The sequence below is a fragment of the Aythya ferina genome, assembly GCF_964211825.1.
Source record: "Aythya ferina genome assembly, chromosome: 4".
Lineage (NCBI taxonomy): Eukaryota > Metazoa > Chordata > Aves > Anseriformes > Anatidae > Aythya > Aythya ferina.
In genome coordinates, this window is record NC_140300.1 from 53,273,899 (window position 1) to 53,299,995 (window position 26,097).

Here is a 26,097-nt window from a genome sequence, read left to right on the forward strand (position 1 = left end):
ACATGATTCATAACTTGTTTGACTTGTGAGTGTGACATTTTAATATCTATCTGTCCAGCTGAGATACTGATAACCTGGAAATCCTTGACCAGTAGCAAAAGTCCTTTTTAGTTCCCCAGAAAGTAGAAAAGAAACTCCTGGACATGTTAGGAACTGAGCATCTTAGGTAGAGGACAACAATTACCAGCAGCTGAGAGAAGCAAGTTTTTCAGAGTAAAATGAGGAGGCAGTGTATATAGTGCACTCTTTTTTGGGAATACAGGTTCTTCAGCTTAAATATCTGTAGTTAAGTATTTCAAAACTTCCAAGGTAGGGGAAGCAGGGGGTGTGGGGTGTTATGTTAGCACTTGTGTTAGCATCTGCAGAACATTACTGCATTGACTATTTTGTCTACCTTTCTCTTTTTCTTATACTGACAGTAGGCGTCCGCTGGTTTGCTGTATAATGGGATAATAAAGTAGGACCTTGGAGTTGATTCTTTTGATTCAACAAGTACAACTTATTAATTTGTTTGTTGTTTGATACAACTTTTTTTGTGTTTCTATATCCAAGCTGTGAAACAGAATCAAACGATGCACATAAGTGCAATGAAGCGCATAAGTGCTCCTAATTTTTGCACTGGTCTTTTTAGCCTCAAGAAAGTCAAGGTTACTTTTGGAATTTTTTATTTCATTTTATTTATTTATTTATTTTGTTGGAGGGTGTGTCTGTGTGTCTTTTTTTGGAACTCAAGCAAATTAAGGAAATTGATTAAATGTGATCTTAGTACCTAATAAGCAGAAACAAAACAACAAAACAACAATATAACAATAAAAAACACACACACACGCACAATCCCCTCTTATCTCAAATGATTTTAAAAAGAGTCAAATATAATGACCTTTATTTCAAAAAGTTCATTCAAGATAAAAGTGGTTTATTTTATTTTCCAGAGTCTCTACTGCTGATAATGAACAGATTAGTTCAGAGCAACGAAATTAGTAGGAGTGTTGTATTTTGGGAGAAAAGGTGAATGGGGTGATAAGTGAGGACAAGGACAGGACTTCTGTGCTTTCAGCTACAGTCTTGGTTGCTAATAACAGGTAAGGGTTTTAAGCTAGGAAGAGGTTCATTAAGCATAGTTTACAACCCTCAAGGTGAAAGCTTCTTTCTGAATTTAAGCATGCAGATGCTTAGTCTTTGTTCATGCCCATATCAGAAAAAAAAAAAAAAAAAAAAAAAAAGTTTTTAGTCTCAGCTGTGCTGTTGTGAAAATGTTTGACAGGTCTCTCTCCCTACAAATGTCTGAATAATTCAGTCATTGCCGCGCTCTGTGCAGTACCTCACAACCTCAGGGAAAAGGGGGCTCAGGAACTTGCCCAGTCTCTGTAAGGGTTTGCAGCCTATGCCTTTTGGTTCTTTTTCACTACTGACACGCTCAGATTACTTGTTTAAACTGGTTTGTTAAAGCTAAAATTAGTAGTCATGTTTGTTCATTTTCCCAAGTGTTTCTATGCTTTTCTGGACCATTGTAGGAGGCACACAGTTACGATAATGACAACTGGAGCCATACTGTGATCTGCATGCTTTCAGCAGCTCTCTCAGGTAATTTTTATTGTTTTATTACTTTGGCTACTTTGTTTACTACCAGTGTAGTTTCTTGCTACAGCTTATAATATTTTCATTAGAATGCAAAATGTTCATCAGTAAATTTGGTACTCTTTCTTATTATAAAACTTGCTGTGTTTCCTCATATATTAAATATAGTCCATGCAGGTCAGGCAACCTGTATCTCCCAAAAGCACTGCCTACTTGCTAACCCATCTAGTGTAAAAAGATACTTCTAATTGGACATCTTTTCCAAGAAAATTCCTTCTTTAACTAAAGGAAAACATTTACAACCTGTGTTCAGCGATTTTGTGCTTATCCAGAAACAATGGATTTTAGCAGGCTGGAGGTAAACAGAAGTTAAAATAATTCATCAGATTCCCTGAGGTCACCCCAGACACTATACTGTAGGTAACGTTTGTCTTTGTACACTTGTACGATCCCTTTTATAACCTCCCTAGCAGAACTTTGATGTATGTTCCCACATTGTAGTTAGTCTTGGGGGTTGAACTATTTCCTACTACAGCCTGAGGTCTGCTTTGCAGGGCACAAGTAGCATTTTGTTCTGTGTACAGACACTGAATGCACCCATTGTGATCAACCAACTGCACTGTACTCCCAGCTATTTCCTCATTGCTCACACTTTATGAACACCTGAGGATGTTGGGGATTGCAAAAAAAAAAATTCTGACAAGGTGAGCTAAAACTTTTGAACTTGGGCACTTCCATTGTCTAGGTTTAAGGATTTGTTCAACTTTTTTAGAATTTAATACATTTCAGAAATAACCTGGTGTCAAGATTTGCCATACTCAGTGCTTATGGTTTAACTAGTATATGCTTCAGAGACACTTTTTCTGATCTTGAATTGGGTAATCTAGATCTCAACATAATTTCTCAGACGAAAGACTTTATTCAGACTCTATTGTTAGAGAGTACAGGAAGATTCTTTGTGTCCCTGAAGACACCCTCTGTTCCCCAACAAATACCTAACTCAAAAGAATACTTCCCTCGAAGGAAAAATTATCATGCCTTAAAATTTTTAGAGTATTTTAGGGCATTCAGCAATAGAGAAGAGTGAGAAAAATTAAATGAAGGTTTGAAAAATCTATCCTCATCATGCTTTATTGAGTTAAACAGTAAGCATTTGAATAAAGGTTAAAAAGCATACCTTTATATTCATTTTTTAAAACACAACTGTTGATAAAAAAAAAAAAAGGCTGTTAAAGAAGCACCAATTTTCTGAAAGTCCTTTATTAGAGAAAATGAAATACTGCAAAAAGATAATCTAATTAGCATTCCATGAATTGGAGATCCCCAAAATATCAAATTCTGCTGTGCATAACAAAAATGACTCTGAGTTCATGACCAGGTATATGTATAGCTGTAACAAGTTATCATACCCAAAAGAAAAATATACGAAGTAAAAATAAAAATTACCATTTTCTACCCCTCCAAGTATATCAACTGTTTCTGTCACATCTTATTTTCTTTCCTATGGGACTGTTTTTTGTTTTGTTTGTTTTTCTTATTTTACATCAGCAGTGATACATTAGTTTCTGGTAGCATTCATAAACCTCATGGAATTTGAAGGCTGTAAACCTTGACCTTCTTTTTTATTGTTTCTATATAGGAATGAGGGCATCATCTGACTTGGACATGCCATATGTCCTTGCAAATAGCATGTATTACTTGCTACAGGTTCTCCATGGGCACAGCTGTTCAGTATCTCAGTTTCCTACAACACACTAAAATGTGATGGTTAACCAACATCCAAATTCTCAGGTGCTCAACTTTTGCAAACCACAGCAAGACATCTGTACCTATTTGTAAGAGGTGTGAAACCACCTTCAAAAACTGATCAAGTGAAAAATACTTAGTATGCAGCTGGAGCGAGCCCAAAGCAATTCCTGTCTTTGGGGTTTCCTCTGTAAATATAGGCACCATTTTGTTCACTTTTACCTGGTTATCATGTAAAGATCATCTGTGAAATTGGTGTTATTTTTAAATTCCTTTTTTTTTTTTTTCTGAATGTGTTTGTAAAAAAAAGGGGGGAGGGGGGAGGGAAGAAAGAAGTCTGGTGTTAAGTACTTACTGTTAGGTTATGACATCCCAATGGAAAGCAGCTATCATGTTGCAGCATTACATTTAATCAGGCATTAAATATTAAATAATCTTATGATCAAAACAGTATTATACTATTTATATAGAAGAGTGCAGAAAAGTTGGATGCTTCCCTTAGGGCCCATAATCAAGTCATCTACTTAGTTGAGAATGATTAAACAGCTGAGAGTCATAAAAGAATAGGAAAAAATTTAAGATTTAGAAAAATTAAATATGCTTCAGTTTTTAAAAACAAATTCACATAGTTTTCTTAAACTTTGTTGTTCAGTCCATGAATAAAGGAAGGCAGACTTGTAAGGGCACAGAAAGGAATTATGAAATGTCGTTCTGGGCACAGTTCAACTCAGAAGCCGCATGCATTTTGTGTGAAGGGGTTAATTTGTGTCACATGCTTTTCAGCTATGAACACACAAACTTAAATCCCAAAAGTGTTTTTCCATTGTATTAATTGAATTCTGAGAAAAGCATGTCCGGCAATGCAGAGAGGATTTCACTGTCTGAAGAAATTACCTCATGAAAGAGGGTGGTAAAGAGATGAGTGTCGACTGTGACAGGCTCTGCATTATCTCCAATATCAATAACATCAGTGGGCAAGTGAGCATAAGCTATTACTGTTTCTTTAATACTTCACTATTTTTTATGTTTGTGTTTCTCCTAATTTAAGAGTCAAGTTAAAAACTACATCACATCTCATCTTTTTAAATAAAGGTAAGCTGCTCATAGGAAACTTTTGTTTGCCATGGACTTTTCTCTTTCTTTCTATTTTCTTTTTCTTTTATTTTTTTCCTTTTCTTCCTAGACATTATTTTCGTTACTTACTGTGATTTTGAAAATTCTGAAATTCTAGTTGCACAGAGTACTTAAAATGCAGAGTACGAGTGCCCATCACAATACATTTGCTATACATACACCAGGAGAATTGTAGTGTTTTAAAAATTACTACATATCACTTTGATGTCAACCAGTTATCAGTAAGGTATTAAACATGGAAAATATCATGTGATAGGTAGAGCCTGCATATTGGAAACACCCTGGTCATTCGACAGTTGGTCTGTAGTTTGATTCCGACCTTGTACTATGCTGCTGTGTGCTATTAAAACCAACAGATGTTCACTCTAGGAATGGCTGCACTTCATTTGTGAACAAAGTGATTCCTGTGTGTGTTATGACTGTTATGACAAGGTGTATTCTCTGTCATACCTTGAAACTCAAGCAAGTCCAACTGATGTAAAACTGAACTGAATAATTGAAACAGAATTTAACCTACATGTTCCCATTGTTAAACATTTATGATCCATGCAAATGAAGATAACTCATGCAATGTTATTATTCTAATTACCTCTGCATATGTCATAGTAAATATTGATACTATTAATAAAGTTAAAACAAGATGGAATTTAATATTCATAACTTAGCTCACAGTACACTACAGATGTTTTATGTTGAGAATTAATGCTGTGTGAAGTTATATATAACTTTGATAGACTTTAATTTCACTGCTTATGTTACCTGCCATATGTCTGTTCTGGTCTTGATTATAACCTGGCACAAAATATTGTCATCTATGAGGTTTCCCACATGAAAAAAAAAAAAAAAAAAAGTGCAACAGGCACTATAAATGAAAAAATCTTAGGTTAGTCTTATTTTGAAGAGCTATGACATTAATCTCAAGGGCTTTTTGCTTGTTTCATCATTAGAATGAGGAAATAGCATAATAGCATTTGTTTGCTTTTTATCTTTTCCTCTGCTCAGTGTAGTTGATTTTTTTTTTCTCCCCCATTGGTTTAATATGATTTCAGCATTGCAACTTGCCTTTGATTTTTAATCTTCTCCTCCTCCCTATTTTGAACATTCCAGATTTCTAGAATTTCAACAGAAAAATCCTGTGTAGCATCCCAAACCTTTGCTTAATCTGAAGTATCATCTCTTGAATCCTGGACATCTGAGAATTAGTCTTTCTAAATCTGAACATGCAACTACCTTCTTTCAAATTTCTCTTTATTGACTCACTTCTGTTGAATTTTTTCATTTGCAGGCTTGCTTTTAGACTTTTGGTCTGTCTTTCTTCTCTCATCTTCATTGATAATTAGTTCTCTCTCATCTTCTTGCATTCAACTTCATCAAGTTGCCATTGCTCTCTATTATTATTCTTCCTTTTTTGTTTGTTTTCTTCCTGAGCTAGTGGGGAAAAAAAAAAAAAAAAAAAAAAAAAAAAAAAATAATAAGGTCTGAAAATACTTTTAAAAAGAGTCTTGTCTTAAGACTAATTCTGCTCCTTTTTCATCACTGTTTGTTTTCCCTGGAACACAAACAGAAAAATCTGAGAAGGCCCCATTTCTTTTGCTTCTGCCTGTCCCCTTGCAGTTGCTGCAAAGCTAGCATTAATTTTTTAATTTTGTTTCTCCTTGAAGAAACAGTTTCACAGACAAAAACAGTGTCTTAGCATAAGCTGTTCTCTAGAGATAAGTGGCCTGCATTTTTGTCTTCTTTCATTCTTTCATGTTTGTTTGTTTGGTTGGTTGGTTGGTTGGTTGGTTTGGTTTGGTTTGGTTTTTTGATTTTTTTCCTTCCTGAACTACTAGTGTATTAACACAATTGTAGTGGTCTTTCAGGTCTTTTAAGCTCCTGTATAATTCATTATACTTTCAAGTACAACTTGATAACTACAGCTGATACTGTAAATAAACACATGTAATTATATGCACTTATAATTTTATATGTATATATATAAACTAAACCAATAGAGGAACTAAAAAAAAATGCCAATTCTTTTCATTTTTCAGGCAGGAATGTTCTGACACCAAATGATAAATTGAAAGGAATTAAAATAGAGAGTAAGAATTGAAAATAATCTTCAGGAAAACCCAGAAGTACATATGAAATTATGCTGATTAAAACACATTTCAGCAGATGCTTAGATTGAGATAAATAAATTAAGAATAAGTTTAATTTGTTGTAAAGCTCACAGGTATGGTTGTAAAGCTCACAGGTATGTGGTCAGAGTACATTAAACTAAAGTTTACTTCTAAATGTTCTTCAGTTCTGCACATCAGGCCCTCAGGATGATATTTTCTGGATGCCTGATTACATTATCTGTGTTTAGCAAAAATGTCCTGAAAGTCTTATTTAAGTGACCATCTAAGAATCCCTTTTTAAAATGGGTCACAAGCATAGACAGGATTTGGAGAACATAGTTCTCCAAAGCAACATAAATTATGTTGCCTTAATTATAAACTCTTAATTTTTTAAAGAGCTTTCTGCCCCATTTAGAACACATATTTAAAGAAATAATGCAGAAATCTTACTGTTTAATTCATAGATAACCTTGAATCCTCAGGTGGTTTGTCTTTTGAACCACACAAGGTAATGGTAAGAAGAATGTAGGAGGAGGAAAGGGCAAAACCTAGTATGTATTTGTTTTCTTACTGACACTATTAGTATATTTACACATGCAGTGTTAAGATTTTACATATGATAGAAAAATATTTTTCTTTGATTTCAGTACTTGAATTTAGTATGATCATTTGTAGATAAAATGTATGTACCTTATATATACCGTATATTAAAAATTCAAGCCTCAAATGTCTGTATTAATCAGATATGTTGTCCTGCATCTTTGCAATAAAATAGCTCCTGTACTTTACCTCTCTGAAGCCCTTTTTCATTTCAGATCAGATTTGTAAACTTCATACTGTTTTGCTATTCTATTAAGTTTTACAGCTTTTTTACTTTTGGAGTGACTGTATATTTTGAAAATTTTACTGTACTTTTGCATAGCATTAACAGTTTTAAGGGTGTCTGAATGTGTGACCCTGTTTATTGTTCTCCATTTCATGTAGTAGTATTTCTCTGCTAATTTTTACTCTGTATGATATAAGGCTTGGCTTTGAATAAAGGATATTGTTATCTAATTAAGCATAAGAATGTTGATATTAATTATAGATTCTGAACATAAACACAATTAAGCTTTTGGTTCATATATAAGTAAGTGTATGAAATACCTTCCTCCAACTTTAAAAGTATTTCTTAGCTAAATGTTTTTGTGTTAAACTTTGTTTTAGATGTTGGTTTTAAGTTAATGAAGATAATGAAAGATGTACAAATGTAACAGTGTTTAGATCCATTCATCATTCATTTCTAACAGCTATTTGCCATCACATTGAAATAAGTTCAATGTTATAATATAGTATATATATATTATATATAATATAGTATAGTATATATATAGTATGTGTATACTATATGTATAATAATACAGTAACAATAACATTACTACTGAAACTGTCTGAGCCTGCATTCACGGAAACTCATTAATCTAAATCTAGATAATGAAAACAAAATAGAGGAAACAACTGCTTACTTAACTGGGGTTGGGGTACAAATTTGTTAAAGAATTACAGTGGAATCACATCTTCAATTTTCCTAGGCAATTTTTATGGGTGCTGCCAATATAGTCTGTGGACTGCAAGCTTGTTATTACTTTAAGAGCATCCTTATTCCCTGAAATATTTTTTTCTTTGTTTCAGCTCTCTTGCCCCTTCAGTGAGATCAGATTTTGATAGGCTATTAGCTGAGAAGATGTCATCCTTTTTGCCTGACACCTTTACAAAGATTTAAATTAGAGAAAGGCAAAAAAGATAATTAGAGAATATCCATTTGAAATCTGGATTAATTTTGTCCATTTGAACTGTTGTAGAATATATAGACAGTCAGTCTCTAGTTAGGAGAGAATTGTAGCAAAACTTGCATCTCTTCCAGCCCAGAATTATATTCATTTTTAAATACAAAAATTGTGGAAAGGTCAACAAACAACAGGTACACAAATTAAAGCTTTCTTGAATTTCTTATCACAATTTCTCTCTTTAAAAAAAAATAAGTAATAATAATAAAATCTTACCTGGTACTTCATGTTATGCCAAGTACTATCCAAACTAAAGCTGCAATATCCATGAAAACAAAAGCATTATGCATAAATACTAAGGACTTGTAGTCACAAGTGTCTTAGAATTACACCCTTAAAAAACAAACAAACAAAAACTTTAAGTTTCTTTTTAAACTATATCATAGATTTAAATTTATATCTTTTTAATTTCTTATTAAACCAATATGTAGAGACACGATTTAAGAACTGAAGTAATCACAGTTTTCGAGCTGGACATTTTAAACCTGGAGAAAATAAATTGGAACTTTTCTGTGCTCTGTCTCATACTCTACTTTTGGACTTATTCTGGTTTGGATCAGCCACTGTTTAATTATTCTGAAAAATAAATAAATAAATAAATAAATAAATAAATTGGAGAAACACAAAAGACCAAAGACAAAAGTTTTTGTTTTAAACCTGGATTTCAGAATTGAAAATCTTTTTCTTTTTTTTTTCTGCTTCTCAACAGGAGACTTTGGGCTAGAAGTGTGTTTGATGCGTTATTTAAAGTTCTTTCTGCTCTATTTGTTTCTCTAGCTTACTGTGCATGCAATAAATAAATAAATAAATAAATAAATAAATAGATAAAAAATAAAAGCAAGCAGAAACAAAAATTTGAACACTGCAGAAAAAAAAAAAAAAAAAAAAGTAATTGAAGAAATAATTCAACATCTTAAAAAAAATAATGATATAGCTGTGCAGTCTGTTGGGACTTACTCATGGCTGCCTTTATAGTGAAGAAATAGCAGAACAGAAATACTGCAGCCAGTATTTGGAAAACTTCAAGTGCTTCCAAAAAAATCCATGTGAAAATAATGAAGATTGAAACTGTTAAGTCTGTTTAAAATGAATTGGATTACCCCTTGGAAAAATATTACATTGAGGCTACAAAGTGTTTCAAATTCTCTTTGTGGTGATGGGAGGAAAAGTTCACCTTGAAAGCCAAAGAATTTTACAGCAGAGACAGATAAAACAGAGAGAACTGATGTGACAGCTCAGTCTAACAGAAACATAATAGCTTATTCCCCTCAGTTACAGCTAGTGAGATGTAATGCAGTGTCTACTGATGAACTCTATTACTTTATCATGACTCACATACTTAGCTCAATAGGTGGCAAGTACATGTAAAACTGTAGATATAAAATTCTCTGTGTTGTAATACACACGCAAAAAAAAATAATAAAAGAATTAAAATGCAACTTGCCGTCACACTCTTGCCTTATAAATATTTATCATCCAAGAAAATGATCTACAAGTGCTTTCTTGCTTTGATTTTTTTTTTTTAAACCAGCAAATACCATGAGTAGACATTCAGACTTTTATCACAATGATGTAATATCACTAATACAATGTTTTCTGTGAAAGAAGTAACAAGGGAAAGGCATTTGACATTTTTTCTTCCTGCCAGATAAGATAATGTATGACAAAGCCCTGGAAGGGCCTAGGAGACCAATTATCACATTTCTTGAACTTAGTCTTTATGTATTTTATTTTCTTTTTTTCCTTCTTCCTGTTTGTAATTTAGGAATCTTTCTGGACAAGAACTATGTATAATAATAAGTATATCTTTGGACTGGAAAACACTTTTTTTTGTTTGTTTGTTTGTTTTATAGGTACTATTACAACATACAAGTACTGTTTTGAATAATGGTATTCTCATTTAATAACAGTAATTTGGTGAACTCATGAAGCAGGGGTTAGAATATTTTCAGAAGATACAAAATCAAATAAAGGTGTAATTTGTCTCAGTAAGAGTGATTCATTATTATCTGAATTGTGCAGTTGTGAATTTTACTCAGTTTTAATCTCACAAGATCCTAGCGCCTGTCTGTTCTGAACCTTCCCCCACACTTTGATGCTGTTGAAGATGAGCTTTTCCAGCTATAACTTGGGCACAGTCTTTAGGGAGGAAAAAAAAAGAAATCAGACTTTGTTTGATGACATTACTTTTGTAGGAAAACCTTTTTATTTCTTACAGATGTTGCATAAAACATGAACACATTATTTTAATTTCTGATATCTTCAAGAGCATTTTAGAAATACAGCTCTCCTTTATTTTGTTACGTATTTAAATGTTTGATTTGCTCAAATATATTCTCTTTTATGCAGGCTAGTGTGTACACCGATTAAAAGTTGCTGGTTTTTTTCATTTATGTGGGAACTTTTAGAACAATTCAACTAGAAAATGTAAATGAGGTCACTTTGAAGGTCTTTTCTACAGGAAAGTAAGAAAATTCATGACATTACTGAAATAGTGTAAGAACTGACTTTGAGCTTAGAAGCTGGTACTTCTATAAAGTGACTTCAAACAAATAGATTTTCTGGTAATTGCTTCATTATGACTCAATACTAAAAACCATTATACATTACTGTTAAGTTTAAATGTAGTTCACTGGCTTATTATGGGATTGTCCAAATGATGAGAGCATTCTAATTCAATAAAACTACAACAAAAATCGGGAATTTTGAAGCTGTCATATAGTTTTATGGGGGATTTATAGCCTAAATCTCAAACAGATTCTCTGTTGTAGAGGTTTCTTCTACATTTCACAGCTGGATGTGAGTATTCAGCTAAATATGAATATGAGTATTCAGCCAAAATCTGATAATTTCTAAATATTCCACACAGAATATATACTACAAAAGAATATGATTTAGCTCATTAGGATTGGAAATCATGTACATAAGATGTTAAGACAACTTGAAGAGGAGGACAAAGGAAGTCTATTTCCACTGGGCTAGGAGAATCTTGTATGGTATAAATGTCATTGTTTATCTATATATGTATTTATTTAATTTGAAAGGTAGGAGTGATTATAACAAGAAATTATAGAGAAGCAATTTGAGCATTTCCAGTTGAAATCAACTTTTGATTCACTTTGCATATAAACTTCTCCAATGTCTGGGAGTTTTGTTAGTTTGTTTGTTTTGTTTGTTTTGATTTGGTTTAAGTGGTTTGGCTCCTTTTCTGAAGTGCATAATACTTTGTACTGATACACACTTAAAAATAATAATAATGTTTAAAAAAAAAAAAAAAAGAAGAAGAAAAGAAAAATAAAATAAAATAAAATAAAATAAAATAAAATAAAATAAAATAAAATAAAATAAAGAAAAAAAAAAAAAACACAACGGCTAGACTTTTCAGTTCTGTTTTTTACCCTGGAGCTAGCTGCCCTCTAAAGTTAAATTTGGCAGTTCTTGGTTTGTGTCCCTGAAGTCCCTGTTTGGATCTAATCTAAAGAGCCTGACAACAAAATAAAAACATGAAATCTCTCTTCTAAAAGCCACACCACATTACCAGTGCATGCAACCTCATTTTTATCTTATTTATGGTTACAGCTCTAAAAGCTAAGGACTTCTAGCTAAAAGTTAATAAGCTAAATAAGGCTGCCTTCCTTTTGAAGTCAAGAATACTTAATCCAAAGATAAAATTGTATAGATAGGTGATAAAGAAAGAAAGAAAGAAAGAAAGAAAGAAAGAAAGAAAGAAAGAAAGAAAGAAAGAAAGAAAGAAAGAAAGAAAGAAAAAGAATGGAAGGAAGGAAGGAAGGAAGGAAGGAAGGAAGGAAGGAAGGAAGGAAGGAAGGAAGGAAGGAAGGAAGGAAGGAAGGAAGGAAGGAAGGAAGGAAGGAAGGAAGGAAGGAGGGAAGGAAGGGAAGGGAAGGGAAGGGAAGGGAAGGGAAGGGAAGGGAAGGGAAGGGAAGGGAAGGGAAGGGAAGGGAAGGGAAGGGAAGGGAAGGGAAGGGAAGGGAAGGGAAGGGAAGGGAAGGGAAGGGAAGGGAAGGGAAGGGAAGGGAAGGGAAGGGAAGGGAAGGGAAGGGAAGGGAAGGGAAGGGAAGGATAAAGAAGTAATCTTAATGGTCCTTTCCAAGCTAAATGATTCTATGATTATATGTAACAAAGAAGAGGAGGGAAGTAATTTTACTCTCGAGCACTACTCTGGCTGCCAGTAGGCCATCTGAGCCGTTAGAATTTCTAAGCTCAAAAGTTAGCTCTTTTGCTGGGCTGTGGAGAGCTGGGCATGTCTTTCTATAAACCAACACAAAAGAAAGGGCATTCCCAACCAGTTATCCAGACTTGATCACTTTTACCGTTAAAAAGTTATAACTACATGAATTTGTGTTATCATTCCCCAGACAAAGCCATCATCGTTATGAAACTGAAGATACAGGAAGATAAAAGCCTCTAGGTTTACATGTAAAACATATAAGTCCCAACTTAAATGAAAACTTCCAGTGTACATATTCCTGTGCTTAATTTAAAAGTAAAAATTTTCACTTATGCCTTATTTAGAAAAACTATTTGGAAGATAATTGAAGACAGTAAAAGGGCAGATTAAAAAAAAAAAAAAAAAAAAAAAAAAGTAAAATAAAAAGAAAAAAAAAGAAAAAAAGAAAAAGAAAAAGAAAAAGAAAAAGAAAAAGAAAAAGAAAAAGAAAAAGAAAAAGAAAAAGAAAAAGAAAAAGAAAAAGAAAAAGAGAGGACAATCAATCAATAGTCATGGTGATTTTGCAAGCCACTGCTTGTTATCAGGTTGAATGATCATACTATTTGTTACATGTCCTTAGAAAGTGTAATTGAATAAATCTTTGCTAATTTAAATAGCAATTTAGAAACAACAGAGAAAAAATCTGAAATAATTAATTTTCTATTTAAGCCTTCACAAAAAAAAAAAAAAAGAAAGAAAAAAGAAAAAAAAAAAAGAAAAAAAAAGTTAATTGCATTTATAAAGCATTATAAAATTAAAAGACTTTTGAAAAGTAACAAAAGAAAGAATGTAAAGATAAGCATTACCGAGTCTAATGAAATTTACTGTAGAGTGCAGAATAAATTAGCTAAAGAAATCTCTACCATATTAGCAATTATGTTTCCAAATCTGTGCAGGTTACTGCATTTCCACAACTTTAGAAAGTGAGAAAATGGAGTATAAACTAATCTACGTAAATATCAAGACTGAGGGGGAGAGGGGAAAAAAACTACAGAACAGTTACTAGGAGCTCACTAGCAAGTGGGAATATCCTCATGAGGACAGAAAACAATTTTCTAACATTTTAAGTGTGTTGAAGAAGATGGGGTGCTGACACTTTGAAGACCAGATTGGAATTTAAACTTTGTATATTTTCTTTTTTATAATTAGGAATGGTAAAATAAAATTCAAATCAACATGCAATTAACAAATGAAGCTATTTCATACCAGATTGTTAGACTAAAAGCTCACCATGAACTAAGTACGTTAATAAAAGTTTTAGCTATAAATTTAAATTCAAGCTTTCAAAAGGTGGTAAAGTGCTTACTAGAGGTCAAATAATTTTTGTTACTGCAAGACTTTGTACTGTTCGGTATTCTAGAAACTGGAGGAAAGTATATGAAAGAAGTGATCCTACTGCTTTGGATTAATGGAATGTAACTGTGGCTTTTTTTAATGTCACTAGTTTATGAACCTCTGGGAGACAGCAGTAACTTATACACAAAATAAATCAATTTCAGAACCCAGTTTCTAGCTAAATTTAGAATGGCTTAGCACAGCTTGAAACACTGTTGCTTTGAGACATTTGCTAAAGCATTAGAAACCATAAAAAGATGTTTAATACCATGTTTCTTTTCATCTCTATGTATATCCAGGTAATAGGAGTAACTGTTCTTCAGACATGTTTCTGAACGTGGGGCTAGCTGGAATACTGAAAGATCTGGCTAGAAATCTTCCAACTCCATAACCCATTCTCACTCATAAATGCCTAGTGACTACATACAGAAATGACTCATTTGACTTTTATCTTTCATTGGTAACCCTTTGTTTAACACCAAATAGATAAATTTTTAGAGAATACTGTCATTTAGTGTCTATTATCTCTCATTTTTCCTTTTTTTAATTCCAAATAAGAAAAGATTATTATGTTTGCAAATGTGTACAGGCTAGATATGAGTTTAGACTCAATTAGAGTTTAGATCTGTTTTGATTGTATCTTCGAGGCAAAACTACTCACTCTTCTCCATACTGAAGGTGGAGTAAACACTAGCAGACTATGTTTCAGATTCAAAGATTTACTCATAAATTGTGTTCTTCCTTGTCTATATTTAAAAGGTGAGAGTCCTTGGCATATGAGATTCTGTGGTTAAGTCTTGGCTTATAAAGTCTGAAAGGGACCTGGTTGAAATTAGGAACATGTACCATGATTTCTGAGAAATTAACATCTTGAGCTCAGCAGGTAACTAATTCAGCCATTCACTGAGTATTAGAGTATTACAAAATTTATTTCTATTCAAAAGACAAAGACAGTATTTAAAAGTTCAAAGACACTATTTAAGAAAATTTGATTGTCAATTTTTTGTAAAATAATACCTCTTCCCATTTTTATATATATTTTCCATTCTGGAAATTATTTAGTAGGGAAAAAGCCCCTCAGTACCTCTAATAACACAAATTTATTAATCTACTGAGATCCCACGAGTAACACTGTATTTTAAGAAAGTATGAGCTATGTTTAATGGTCTTTTGATATATAGTAGACAATTTTGTTGAGAAAGCTGAATGCTGAAAACTGAGCCTTTGAAAAATAGAAAGAAGTGAAACAGAAAGAAGTGACTCATTGTTGGGAGCCAAATGCTGGAAATAGTATCTTTAAGAAACAAATAAATGACTCATTTGTGAAACAGAAAGCAGCTGATTTTCTTAAACACAGTAAAGACCAGAGTACTGATTGGCAAAAGTGGAAATAATACTCTGGAAACCAAACATCTGTACAGTACATATATATGTAAAGTGGTTTGACACATCAGTTTCAAAATTGCAGTCTTCTTATCATGTCTTTGAACTTCGAAGGTAATAGAATGTACTTCAACTATTAAAAAAATAATATTTTTTTAAATGGATTTCTGACTCTTGTAAGAAAGAACCATGAAAAGCCTCTCATACTGAACAACTGAATACTTAAACAGATAAAGTCCACATTTTCTTTATTTTTTTTTCAAATATAATAAAGATATAAAAAGATAAATATACTCCTGAGTAGAAAGATTATTTTTTTTAACAAAATTGGTGTGTGTGTATGTGTGTGAAGTTCAATTTTAAATCAGGTAAGTTATTTTTCATATTGTGAAACTGTTTGGATCTTTTTTTTTTTTCTTTTTCTCTTTTCTAGTTATCAGAACTATTGAAAGCATCAAGGACACCAGTGTAACACCTTGCTTCTTTCACAAACATTTTGTAAATATAAAGGCCATAGTAATAGCACGACATACCTCAACTCAAAATTTTGAAAAACCTGAAATTTTCAGATTCCTTTTGGCATATATCATCAATATTTCTATATCACACAGTAGATGAGTCTGTAAGGTACATTGGTAGAGCCTCTAGATCCTCTAAACCCTCTACCAAGGGATGACTTCAGGAAACCAAACACCACCCCAAACAAAAGTAATACAAAACATTAAATCATAATTAGTTACTGGAATCTCACCATTACATAGATGATGTTTCAAATTTCAAATCATTACAGTTTAAATAAATGTTAAGCAGGTTGCAGGAAAAAAAAAAAAAAAAAAAAAAAAAAAAAAAAAAAAAAAAACAAGCAAGTATACACTATAATATGTTACTTTGGTTTGATATATATATAAGTATGATACACTTCATATAGACATACCAGACAAAAGAAATTCCAGCTCATATGAAGAATCATTATTATAATTAAGGTAAATCACACCTCAATTTAATGAAATTTTGTATTTACCATTTTTTTTTTTTTTTCAGATACAATGACAGATTTTCATCACCCAGTCTCAGAAAGGGATTCAGTGACTGCTAACTGAGCAGATGGAGCAGTACCAACACGTGAGAAGAAAACATTCATCATCTGAGCAGAGCTCTGTACAAATGGCAATCCTGCTTCTGAAGGCTGAGTACCCTTGCTCATCACTGCGGCACGGTGAGTGGGCAGCCAGCATGTTTGGAGTAACGTCACAGCTTTCTACACAGATCTGCATATCTGTAGGAGATCGATGAGTACACAGTGCTAGTCACAAACTTTGGTTCACTAGTTTTTGAGTGTTTTTTTTTTTCTTCTTTTTTTAACATTTCTTCCTTGTCTTTTGAATTCTTTCAACAACTCCCCATTCCACTTTGTCTAATGACTTTGCTTGGTTGAATCCATTAGACTGACAATAACCTTGCTAGAAGCACTGGATATTTCTCTATAGCACACCTCTTTGGGAAAGGTTTCTGCCCCTCTCTCAAACCTAAGCAGGGCCCCTAAGAGCTAAGATGCGTCTGAAAATGCCTCCAATAAGTCCTTCTAGAGTCCTTTCCTATTTACATTTTTTGTTGGGCATGTCTGTCTCTAAGTGGCCAAGATCTGGATTTGGCTTTTTCCACTATGATGCATATTTTCTGTTCATTAACAAAACACCCCATGTGATAAAGAAATGCATATACATTGCCACATAATTACTAAGATTACAGAAAGCCACTAGAAGGAAGACATACTTCATTCCAAACCTGCAGGATTTCAGGGTCCTAGTGAAGTACCCTTATACACAGGCCACTAGAAAGTAAATGGAGTCACCAGGTCTCTGGTAATATATAGTCTCCAGGGATATAATATTAAAATATAACTTAACACACAGATCAAGGAAAGCGTAAACCGAAACTTTCCAAGTAAACTTTGTCAGAAATTCAAAATCACAACCCCTTGAAAGTATTAACAAATTCAAAGCTGGACAAATAGCTGTGAAGATAATTTTCCTACCACTTCTCACTAGAAATGCAGTTAATTGTCTGGTTTAGCATACCTTTGTAGATTAATATGATAGTTCCTTGTATAGTTACTGCTAATATTATGAATTCATCTGTAGTTTGAAGGAGTTCAATGCAGACATACCCCTCCTATATGCCAAATCTTGTATCTGTCAAAATCTATTAATATTCAGAACAGAAAATGAAGTATCTTTGGAGCAAGCTAGCTATATAAACTTTTCCACTCATCTTTTTTTTAGATTCACTACTTGAGAAAATTTGTCTGATTTTTCAGGGGTCTTAGCCTGATTTTTTTCTAATCAGTCATGAGCCTGATGATTTTGTGTACATGTGTGTGAGAGAGAGACAAAGAAAAACAGCCAATTTAATTTATTTGCATGACCATGAGTAACGGTCATGCAAGTTTTTAAAATTTTGCACTGAAATCTTCCTTTTTATTAAAAGATAGACAAAATAACACATCTAAGAGTTTTCACTGTACTTTTACGAAATTGCATCTTATGGAAATTGAATTTTCTGAATGTTTTTGTATGTAGCAATTTTATTACTTCCTCATATATGTAAAAAGTGTATATTCAGTTCATGGGACACAATGCAAAAGCTAATCGCAACAGAGCAAAAAGTATTATAGGCATTTGAATATCTTCTATCTGAAAGTTTGTTGTTGTTGTTGTTTGCTTCTTTTTTGTTTGTTTTTGGTTGTTGGTTTGTTTTGGTTTCAGTCAGAAAACAGGGATTTATTACTTGTCTTCTGCCATGATACAAATAAGGCTTCCTTTCCTGCTTATATTGTCTGTGTTTAGGGATTAGATGTTTAAATTAAGTTGTTGGAGGATGAAAACACATCAGTATATGTCCTATTTAGTGACAGTCACACTTTTAAAATAGATAAAATACTTGTGAATGTTCATAAATAGATTTTTTGGAATTGATGAAAAAATGTATCCAGGGTCTTTGAAAGCCAAGGAATATATTTAACAATTTACAGTTAATGTGAAGTGCTGGTTTTAGTAGTTTGATGAACTATCTATATATTATGAGAACCACCATTATCACATTAATGAGCACAAAAGTCCACATAAAAAAATGTTTGCTGTTCCATTACATTTCATCACCATAAAGAGTCATACAGCTAAGATGTATGACAAATAAGATTACAACTGGGAAATATTTTTTGAAAATAATTAGGTCTTATTCCAAATTTTATGCTTCTGATTCATTTAGAGTCAGTCCATATAAGGTCAACTCAGTTTTGATTTCATTAGGGATGAACATACGTCAAACATTGTTGCTTGAGTTGAGACTCAGATTTTCAAAGATCCACAAAATCTAAACTACAGTGACCTGAAGTAACATTGATGCTTGTCACTTCAAATGAAGATCAGCAAAGGCATTGGTACACCAGAGCCTATAAGGAAAGAAATATTCAGTTATGACAAGGCAAACCCAGAGGCATCCTATTCTGGCTTGAGTAGAGACTTCCTTTAGATTAATAATGTTTAGTGAGTTGATTGCCACATTTCCTCTTGGATCTTAAATGGCTGACCCTTGACTACATTTTGACTTATTGCTGTTTCATGCTTCATATTCACTGCCTCTCTCAGTGATCCCAGGGTCAATGTGATTCTGTGTGAAAATTCACAGAGCATATAGAATGTATATTACAAAGCTACAGGCTAAGTTCTTTCACCATGTATTCTTAAATAAAGTCAATTCAAATTGATGATCATTGTTCACATTTTTCTGGATGCCCTGGATGATCCTGCTCAGAGTGAATTCCATGTTCCTCTCCAATTATTCGCACTCTCACTCTCCAGAGCTCCCTCCATTTTTTCCTGACCTATCTCTTCTACAAAACAATGCTCAGTATTAATTTCTCTCTCAGAAATCTTCACTCTCCACCATCCTTCTCTTCCCAGTGCCAAATTCTACACCCATGTTTTGTGGTTTGTGAACTTCCTTTTGGAAAAATAGATCATTTGTTATCTTCTGAAATCACCTTTTTCAAATTTAATCTCTCCAAAATAAAAACATAAAGGCCAGAGAAGCTACACTGTCAAGTTTTTAAGCTTACAGCACTTTGAGACTGACAGCATATTACTTTGTTTCACTCAGGTCACACAAACATTACTTCATGGAAATCCCTGTGATAGATTTTATTTATATACACTTATTAATTTTTCAGATAACTACCGTTCAGCCAGGTGTGCATGTCTGTGTAACTGTATTTTGTGACATGCACACACAAAAATGAAAAAAAAACACCCCTACCAGCTTCCCTGAATATTAAAAATCTAAAACACTCATTGATAGTTCACATTCATAAAATAATCCAGTAATGACATTCATAAAAAAATCCACTTTTTGAAATTCCTGTTTTAATTCCTTGTCTCACAGTGTTTCTTTAAAATGGATCCTTTTTTCCTTTTTACTTTTTAAAATTCTGAAAAATCAAAAAATATTGTTCCTGAAGTGGGGGATGGGGCCAGAGGGAAGGTAGGGGTGTCCCTGATCTGAATCTAGAATCACACGGCAATCAGTATTATGGCACATTGAAATAGGGAATCCTGTCCTTACTCTTCAGTACTTAACAGGATGATGTTGTTTCCAAGAGAATTTATATAATGTATCTGTTTTGTATTACATCCCGATTTCAAGAGTATTAGATATCAAATGGTGCACAAGTTACTCTATAAAATTTCTCCAAAACTCTTTTGATTTAATCATTGCACATACTATCCCTATCTTTAAAAGCTGCATTTACTGAACTAGTAAAAGCCTTCTTAGCTAGACACAGGATGTAATGCTATATTTGAATCTGCCAGTGTGATTCAATTTGTTTATAAATTTCTGTCAGCTTCATTAAACCAAAAGACCTCGTTGGGTACACAGTGTGCTGTGTACCCATAAAGGGACTAACTCATCTCAGAATTGGATCCAGCACCCTGCCTCAGTAGCTTCATCCACAGCTGAACTATCTTTTGACTCAGGCCTGCTCCTTTGAACAGTTACAACCTTGTATGCTTCTGCCACCCTCTTGTGTGTCTTTTTTTTTCCTAGTCTCACCATTCCATTCTCCTTAGTAGGTGGCTTCTTCCTGAAACAACTTTTTTATTTAGAAGATTCTGAGTAAGAGGTTACCTGATGGGCCTGTTTCCTCCAGATAACCCATCATATGTCAGGGGGCTTTGTTTCTTCTTTAAAGTTTGGTGCCAAAAATATTTTTGTTCTACTTGATAGAAACTTTTTTGTAAATATTTATATATGGTTAGAGAATATTGAATCTTGATTGTTCTTAACTGTTAGGATCCATTCTCTTTCCTTATCCTCATTCTTATCCTTATCCTCATTCTCCATTCCTCAAAATTAAAGCCCAACATGGAGGTAGTGATAAAATGATATTATATCTCACATTCGAAACTTTTTTTTTTTTCCTGAAAAATACAATTACTAGCATTAAAATATCATTCCTAAGTCACCCCAATTTTATTCAAATAGATACCATCATGTTTTTATAGTATTAAAGTTACATTGGTAAAACCTCTATATCAGCTGGACAGGAAAGTTTGAAATTCACTTTTTTTTTTCCCCTGAGTCCCCACATATTTTCTCCTAATGTAGGAGGTTTGCAATATCCCAAATAAAAGTGACATCTATCTGTTAGTATATAAATAGTTAAATGATGAGACAACTCAATAAATGTCTCTTTGCAATGTTAAAAGGAATTCACCAAGGTGGATATTATATAGGAAACTGTTGCCAGCACATATGCTTTAATAGCAATATGGAGTTAATAGATAATCAGTCTAAAAATAGTTACTACATGTTTCAGGACAAAGATAAAATGGGAATTCTTTCCCTAGACCATAATCTTGACCTGAAGCTAAAATGCTGCTTCTTAAAAGGATACAGTGCAATGTAAATCTACATTCTAGAATGATTTCAGCCACCTGAATAGTGCAAAAGTCAAACATCTCCATTGGCATTCCCTTGACGGCTGGGACTCCTTTCACAACTGAGTCTGTTTAACTTATGTTCTGTGTTCATATGATCAACAGTCCTATGAGAGAGAAAACAGCCAGGCTGGTTTAGATGCACAGAACCAGCCAAACCAAAGGTAGTGGGAATCTGTTGGTTTGTTCCTCTGTTTTCTATCATTACTTCAGAACAGAGTCCACATCCTTGCCCTGCAACCTTTAAGGAAGACAAATAAGCCCCAAAGTGTGTGATTATACATCATGTTTTTTACAATTCATAGCAAGATCTTAAATATTCTCTACAGCTGTAAGGTTTCATGTACTGTTAGCCCCAAATTAAACTATATTAACCAAGGCCTAGACCCACTGTCTTCTGAAATGAACCTTTCCATTTACCACAACAAACAGCACACACATAATATAGCATCTATAAAGGCTTGAAATCTCTTGTCACAGCATAGTTGCTATTATGTTTTTGTTAGTTTGTTTCTGTATTTGGATAAAAAAGGGAGGACAAGAGAGATACCATGCCATTTCTTATTTTTGTAATCTTTCTGCTCTAAGAAAGACTGAAAACATCTACATGTAAAATATTCATTTATTACCTGTGAGCACTAGATGAATACAATGATAATATAACTTTAAAGTTACTGATCAAGATTTTCCATGTTAGATAAAAGCAAGACACATCTTACCACTTACTCTAAGTAACTGCATTCTTTTCTACTCCTAGGCAACCAATTTCTAAATAGCTGTTATTCCCCATTATTCACTACATCTTTATGACCCTTTCACTGCAGATACGTTGCTGCTATATAAACAAAAGGTCACACAGTGTCTTAGACTGAGAGGAGAAAATATTATTGACAGAAAGTTGCTCTGATGTCAGATGTAGAAGTTGTACAAATGATTTTGATATAAGTGAACTAAAACCAGCTTATGCAGTTTATATATATATATATAAACACAGTTTATATATATATATATTTATGTATATTTATATATATAAATATATATTTATATATAATATATATTTATGCAGTTTATATATATATAATAATAATTATAGTATAATACAATAAATACTATATTATTATATTATAATGTAATTATTATTATTAATAATAATAATAATTAAATAAAAATGACCTAGAATACTTCATACTCTATTCATATTAAGTTTGGGGAATTAAACACAAATGTATCACCAAAAATGACCAAAAAAGGAAAGAAAAGATAAATTTTCATCCTGATACCACAAAAGTGCTCTGCTTTTTCATCCAGATAAGAAAGAAAAAGAAAAGATAAAAGAAAACAATTTTTCCCTTGTATAAAAAGTTAGAAAAAAATGCCTTTTCACAAAGAGGAAATGAAAAATTAGAAATTCTGAATAAGCATAAAGGGAAGAAAGATATAAGTTATGAAGGAATTAAAGGAAAACAACATGTTGTGTGTTACTAAAGACAAGTAAAAAGTTTAAAGATACAGCAGAGAGATCTAAAAATGCTAGCTATGCATGCAGTATTGCCTCTGTTCATAGTCATTCTAAATTATTAATGTCCCACTTTAAAACAAACAATGAACAAACACTTAACTTGAAACAACAGTTATTTTAACAACTGGGCTCCACAACAGGCATAATAGAGGCAGGGCTCTCAGGACCTTTAATATTCTGCTTTCCACAGGTATTCTGTGATTAAAATTTAAATTATGTAAAAACAAGTAGGCAAAAAAGCAAAACAAGTCCAAAGGGTATGCTGACTAGCTAATACAATGGTCAAAATAGAAAAAAATCAGAGTGATTACTACAGCCAGAGCTCTTGTGATGTTACCTTACATTTAGCAGTTTACATCAATTTTCTTCAGATCAATGTTTTAACAATATGCTTTCATGAGAGAGAATCATTTACAGGAAATTAGGGAAAGATGATCAGTGACATATGACATATGACAGTCATTTGGTTACTCTTCACAGAACAAGAGTCAAAAAAAATATTTTTAAAAGTCCAACTTTAACTAATTGTTTTAATTGAACAAAGACAGAATCCAAGCACCTAATATAGCTTTAACGCTAGTTAAATTTGTATAAAAGGAAGACAGCAACACAAATCAAGTCATCACTGAGATAACCACATTTCAATCAGATTTCAGCTAAAGTCAAAAGTAAAGCAATAAGTATGTCACTTCTTGACATACAAGGTTTTTATTCTACTTTCTAACAAACCTTGTTATTAAGTGGGCAGCTGTAAGACAAGAGCAGAGAAAGCAAGAAAAATAGCAAAACATTTTATATTTTCCTCTTTTACAGGTGTATACGCTTTTCTGAAAAATGATATTCTGAAAGGCCTTGTATTCCAGTAAATATTGCTTGCACCTGTCCACCAGCTTGTTACTGAACTCTTGTGGGTCTCAAGATTTGTCAGGGCTTGTCTTACCCTGCCTGGAGCTGTGATTTAGTTTGTAATAGCAGCTAAAAGAAGGTGACTATTGCCAAATTTGTTTTAACTTGTCTTTAGCTTTGTACAGGTGTATGGTGTCATATCTACTGTTAAACACAGGGTTTGTAGCACACGGCAAGTAATTTCAACTAGTTATTATGCGTAGTATTAACTGCCTCTGACTGCAGCACAAAGCACAATGTACGTGAGTATAGGTATGGGATTATAGCAGGAGACTTGAATGTACAGACACAGGATGCTACCAGAGGCCCTAGGGCTATAAACTCACCTGTGTTACTCAGCAGCGGTCAGTTACTAGTTATCAAAGAAATGCAGCCCTGGGAGATGAGCAAAAACAGTGCTGGGGATAACAAAGTGAACAAACTGTATCTCACACATATAGAGATAGCAAATGTGGATGCACCATGGTGCTTTGAACAAAGGAGGACAGCAAAGTGCAAGTGTGTTAGCAACTTGTAAAAATGACTTCAAGTGGGTTCTTCCACGTGAATGAAGAAACCACCAAAACCAAAGTTCTCCTATACTGAAAGACCAAAGACATCAACCTTAGAAGCTGGGGGGCAGTGGAAGGGAGGCAAACACAACAGAAAGTGGGTAGATACTCAGAAGTTATATTCGTGTTAACTGTATTTCCTTAAAAATCTAAGTCCTAGTAACATTGCAACTGGGTTAATAATAATGTTTTGATTAGACTGTTAAGACCAGCTAGACTGGTCTAATCTAGACTTAGCATGTAAGTTGTTCTCCCCTTCTTGCACAAAAGAGAATTTTGAGTATAACAAACATTTTTTAAAATATTCTCAGGAAGAGGACGCTTGGGGAAATTCTATCAATGTGTGAAAATATTGGGGGAGGGAAGGGGAAGGCTAGTAAAGAAGATTGTCTTAGACTCTTCTCCGTGGTGCACAGTGGCAGGACAAGAAGCAATAGGCACAAACTGGAATTCCAGGATATTCCAGATATTCCATTCAAGAATCAGAAAGAAAAAAGGAAAAAAAAAAAAAAAAAAACAGGGTCTGTGTCAAGTGGCCTGTACACCCATAGGTAGTTGGATTTTTTTATTATTTTTTGCACTTCTCCATATAATACTTTGAAAATTAATTAAAACATTCATACATAACAGAAAAATACATGCAAAGGTCAATATTTTGTATCAAAAAATACAACAAAGTAAATATAGAATATGATAGAGAAATTGAGAATATATAGTATTGAAGAAGGTATAGACTACAATTACATTTTGTGAATCTTCATCTGTCATTGCCTTTGTTTTTGAGTTATTTTTCCACCTATAATAAGACTAATAACCATTTTTTTTTTGATATATATAACATGCTGTTCTCTGGTAGGATCATTATAACAGAATTTATTTTTTAGTATGTTTTTCATTTAATATGCCTGCATAAACATTCCTGTTCCAGCATAAAGAGGAATCATTGGGAGTTTTGCCAGCCTACGTCTGAACAAGGTATAAAGAAAGATTCTCAGCCTCTGGATGCAGTCGGTGGTGGCAGTTAAAGGAGATATGATAGCTCCTTCACAGATGACTTAACCCAACTTTTCTTAACAGAAGAACGATCACACATTACTTTTTTGTTTTGATTTTAAACTAAGGGACTAGGGTAAGCAAGGCTTTCCAGCATCTCCAGTAGGATATAAAGGTGTACATATTTCAGTAAGAAAGTTTAACGAGTAGGGATGTTGTCAGGCTATATGATTATTTGGGACACTGTAAGTTGTGCTTAGTTTTCTGGCAAGCACAGCAACGAGATGTACTTCTATATAAGGAAATGAATGTGCTTATAAAATTTTAACAATTAACTTGTTGACACCAGAGTAAATGCAATAAACATATGCCTTTGTCAGCTAAGATTTAGTTGACATCCTTTTTCAAACATATTTATAGACCAGGTATTTTTTCCTTATGCTGTTATCATTGAAGGTTAGATCAAAGGAAAGTCCTTCTAAAGTCCTTCCTTAGAAACACTTCAGTTAGAATGTTGAAACTTTTCAGTAAAACACAAGAGGTAAAACTTTTAGTAAAACTTTTCAGTAAAACACTGGAGTGACTGTAACTGGACAAAGTAATCCAAGATGAAAGAAAAAGTAACTAAACGTCTTGTTGATAGAGCCTTTGGGCTGCAAGCTGCAAGTTTAAAATAACTCTGTAGTTCTCTACGTTAATAAGAAATAAGAAATAATAAGAAATAAGAGTCACCCAATTACCTACACTGCAAAATGTTATAGAGTTAGTGCACTGAACTGTTCTTATCATCCATCTCC

General features: G+C 33.1%; 1 long non-coding RNA gene across 1 annotated transcript in view; it reads left to right on the forward strand.

Moving 5' to 3' along the window:
* The window catches only part of LOC311435592, a 147,455-nt gene extending 121,771 nt beyond the window's left edge, over nucleotides 1-25,684 (forward strand). The window contains exons 2-3 of the long non-coding RNA XR_014692250.1: nucleotides 16,377-16,551; nucleotides 25,236-25,684. This is a non-coding gene — a long non-coding RNA (uncharacterized lncRNA). The remainder of the gene's footprint in view (nucleotides 1-16,376; nucleotides 16,552-25,235) is intronic.
* Nucleotides 25,685-26,097: the final 413 nt, after the last annotated feature.